General features: G+C 39.5%; 1 long non-coding RNA gene across 1 annotated transcript in view; it reads left to right on the top strand.

Annotated features, from left to right (window-relative positions):
* LOC111244797 (uncharacterized) overlaps positions 1-4,719 on the top strand; it is an 84,674-nt gene that overhangs the window by 41,256 nt on the left and 38,699 nt on the right. The gene's annotated exons all lie outside the window — the stretch shown is intronic.

The following is a 4,719-nucleotide window of genomic DNA, read 5'->3' on the forward strand; positions in this document are numbered from 1 at the left end:
TAAAATAAGTACAAAAAAATGACACAAACTTAGACTTGCGAAGTCGTGCGTTGATTGCCGAATCGGCGGGAATGGCAAATGTATTGTGAAGCACAGTTGAAAAGCATGACTTCTAGGTTTATCATATGGCGTAAATGGTCAACTGCAATACTTGTTTTGCAATTTTTTTTATGATTACCTATATCAGCCTTTAATCCAGAGAGCAAAAAATAGCGTAGGCGGTTCTGTATGCCAGGTGCGGCTATGCGAGACGGTTGTCAAAAACGCCGCCGTGAGCGCGTAATCCGTCCTTGTGGTGCCGTAGAATACAACTCGAAAAAACAACCTTGAAATGAACAGTTTTGGAAGTTCCACGCTTACTAGAGGGTACTGAATGGAGCAAATGAATTGTGACATTGCCCAATTCACTTTTCGAGATTTCTCTTTTTAAATGGGTACGCGAACATCCGGTAGATGTTAATTAGCCGGGAGCAGGCGCGTAAATTTCTTTATAATTTACTATTGTAAGAACTCTGAGGAAGCCCATTATTATATCAATCGATTATACAATAATTGCGTCAAACAATTCTCAAATTTTTTTTTGCGGAAATTAATCTTGTGCCGAAAACTAGCCTTAACAGAATTGTCTTCATCATAAAACACAACCTAATTTGGTTCTGTATAGTTCGCTTTTTTCAACTCAACTTATGAAAGATACTTTAGCTTTAGCACACTTCAGTCCACATCAGCCATCTAGGGCGAACCCGGTCAATGCAAAAAATCGCTAAGCACGCAAACATGCTTCAGCGGCGCTTCCTTCAAACCGTGCGCAAAAATGATCCCCTTTGTATCAACCGAAAATGACCCTCGGAGCAACCCTGTCTCGCTCTTGAATCCTGAGTAAAATAACTTTTGTTTGGTTGTTCGTCGTCTGAACTTCACCACTCCACCCGCCCTCGCTTACGTCCTCTTCGATGCTCAGGCCATACGCAAGTCAATATATGCGAGCGTATGGCGATCGCACTAGTATGTTGGTGTGTTTCTTGTGTTGGAATAGGATTTTTAGGAGACCTGGCTTCCGCTTGCTATTACATTAAGGGATTGGCTGGGTGGGGTGAACGTTTGAGATGGCGTAGCATGTTTTTTTTTGCAGGTGGCTGCCGCAGCAGCACGATGAGAGCGCGAGTAATAATAAATGTAGCTGGTGACTTGCCTGTACTTAACGTTGCCGTTTGGAGATTGCAGGGAACAAGAGTGGTCCCGTACGCGAGAATATAAAATAGAACATACGCAGGGCTGTGCAGGCAGTAATCGAGCGATAGGGAGCTGGGGGAGCGGGCCTGAAGGCGAGAGGGACTTGCGAAACCGAGGAAAGGGAAAGTTGATATATTGCAAGCTTATCGCCAAAGTAGAATATATTAATTGTTTATTTTAGCAGACAATAACTGCCCGACCAGGCGACTATCATCAATGCCCCCACTATTGGCCTTGCTTTCTATCTATCGTGACAGTTTATTACCGGACACGACGCTAATGTAAACAAAGCATATATTGTTGATCCCCTGTGCAGTTCGCGTGATTCCACCTCGACAAAGGTAAGCGTCCTGTATCGTTTAACTTGCTAAACACATACACACACCATACACACATATATACATATAGGCAGTTGATTGTAAAGCATTAAAGAAGCCTTAAATTTTCTCTGGTGACGTGGTGAAGCTTTTCGGTATGCAAGAGTCGTCGTTGACTGCAGATTCAAAAATGGGATTCCTACATGGTTTTACTACGTATTGTAAATAGCGTGACGGTGGTGTCCGCTCTAACGACGTCTGATTAGAGCGTGTCACCAGCTACCTATTGCTTTTATATGTACGCTGGCTTTGGCCAGTTCTTTCTGAATGTTTGTGCGGGGATGTGTATATAGCCAATGGAACGATATGCCGTTATGTCGGCGTTTTCCGCTACTCGTTGTAAAACAATTCAAATCCATAGCGTACCAAATTTGAGTTAAACCTATCCAAACATTAATTGCGTTAGCCATTAGAGCTTCCTGTAGCCTGACCCATATATACATGAACTCGGTATTATGGTAAACTAAGTGCATTTTTTATGGGGTATAATCGATACCTCAATTATATTTTTCCTGCTTTTGCAGCGACTGGAGAATAATATTATGTCACAAAATTCGGGGATGTTTTTGGCGTGTACAGTTTATTGAGTTATTTATTCGTGCTACAAGGACCCTGCCAATGCTATATTATACATTGTAATTATATAAAAGACAAAATACGTCGAAGCAATCAAGTAACACTCCTGGTTTTCTTAACGAGAGGTATTGCTCTAGTACAATAATGTGAAACCGCTTACTACTATTAGGCCTCCTGTTATAGAGACAAATACTATAGAAGGTAGCGTGCCTAGCAAGAGGTCGACAGTCGGATAAGGCGTAAGCTTACAGGTCGAAAGAGAGATACTTGAAATGGATGCTTTGCTACGAGTCGGTTTTCCCGAACCCCTTGTAGAATGAAAGATTAATGAATCGTTGTAGGTGAGAATTTGCAGACGTAAAATTATGGAAACTGTCCTACGTTCACTTTGTTCTACTACGTTCACGACTTCACATCAACAATGGCATCTAAAAGACAACAGTATGAAAAGCCGCAGAGCGCACTTCGACCTCACATTAGCACGCTTTCCGTATAGTTATTTTCTGGTTGTGCTTGTACATATCGTCAACAGCAATTTTTGATTCAGAGAGGTTTTTCTAAGGCTCTTTGCACCGCTCTATTGCCTTCTTGTTTATTTATTTTCAAAGCGCGCCTTATTGCGTTCATTCAAACGATTTTATTTTAGTGAAATGTTCATCGAGGAGTCCGGTATGAACGCAACTCCTCAATTTCATAGAGCATTCGTTATGCTTATGTAAGACATTTTAAGTAAGCGGACTCCCAAGGTACAACCTAATATTTTGTTCGGTGACGCCCCCTCCGAGCTCGAGCATTACACGCAACGTCTTTCTGACGAAAAACCCTATGCTTAATAGTCGTGCGGTGTGTGCTTGCATATACCGTATACTTTCCAAGTAAGCATCTAGGTTATACAAACATATCTACGGTATCTTACTATGAATGAGCAAACGATTGACAAAATTGTGGGGCAGGGATGTCAGTACGGACACTTGGCCACTAGTGCCTTTCAATTTTATGTTGTAGCCGACTCCATGAAGCACTCCCTTTGTAAACATTGTTCTTCTATATTAAGGTTATCTAAATAACATTGTTACAATTGGGTTGCGCCCCTCCGTTCGGAAGGCGTAGATATAGTAAATAATAAACGAGCGAAGATAATTACATTTTTAAATCTAATTCGTTCACAACTACTCGCTTATCGTCTAGCCACTCAGTATATGAAATATTAACCTGACTCATTGTTTTTTTCTTTGTTAATTCTCTCACAATAGTTAATACAATACAGAATCGATGGGTCCGCGTTGGCAGGACTTGCATCATATCTTGCTATGCGCGTCGTGGCCTCATTTGCGAGTTTGTGAAAATATTTCGAAATAAAAAAGTTATCTAGTCTCATGGTGAGAACAAGGTGCTTCAGAACTAGCAAAAAAAAACAGTATACAAGTGCGACCGCAGTGAATGAACCAGCATCACACTAAGAAGATATCTATATCTCACCTTTTTCCCTATTGGGGATATGAGCCTTTAACGGGATCGCCTTGCTGTACTCCAAGACAGCTTATCAACCAGCCAAGAGTCATTTTCATCAAATCACGCGAGCGCGGTCTATGGGATCGAGCGGCCGACTCTAAAAGAGCTTATTGGGAAATGATCACGTCATCTTTCCCTATTTTCGATGGTAAGCACCATCTCCAGCAATTCGCTTTACTTGGCAGACGATTCGCCTCGAATAATGAGGTCCAAAGAGCCATTTTTGTTTTTTCATTATTTCCAAGAGACAGAAGATCAAGATTTATTCTGTTTTACTATAATTGCTGTGTAGTTCCAGTCTTATACGTTACATAATATTAGCATTTACGTTCAATACGGAAAATATCGTTAAATTATAAGATATAATTTGACCAAAAATTTTATAATCTTCGGTATTTTTTCAAGTAATCAAGTATAAATGGTTCCATTTTGATCAAATACGTAGAGGAATTTTATGACGTATAAGTAAATTATATTCTTTAATTGGAGCTGAAAGAATTATTTCGAAAAATAAATTTTTCGTGTTGAGCAATTCGAAGTAAATAAATAAAACAGAATATTCTTGTAAAAGAAATATTAAAATAGTTAACTTAATCAAAATATATCACGTATCCACTCAGAATAGTTAGGATAATTAAAATATTAAATTTATATATACATTCAACATGTTTGATCAAATGTTAGACCGCAGAGCGAATGCGGTTTTTCCACGTGGAAATGAATCGAAGTAGACATTAGAATGCTCATAGTTGTTTTGATCGTTGATTTGGTCTTGTAATATGGATGACGCATTGCGTATCCCGACCTACGAATTTTCTTAATGCAAATCGGCAGCATTTGTTTATCGAGAGTCTGATCTTCCTTTGCTATTTATTTTCCTTGCCTTCGGTTTCACCCTATTTAAGAAGCACTGAAGATATCGCTAATGCAATAGTGTACAACTTTTCATTAATGTTACCTAAATTAGTTTAGGAAAACTCAAGAAACCTGTCTTCAACAAAAATAAATAGATTTAATCAAG

This window comes from Varroa destructor, unplaced genomic scaffold (genome assembly GCF_002443255.2).
Source record: "Varroa destructor unplaced genomic scaffold, Vdes_3.0 BEIS01000002.1, whole genome shotgun sequence".
In the NCBI taxonomy this organism is placed as follows: Eukaryota; Metazoa; Arthropoda; class Arachnida; order Mesostigmata; family Varroidae; genus Varroa; species Varroa destructor.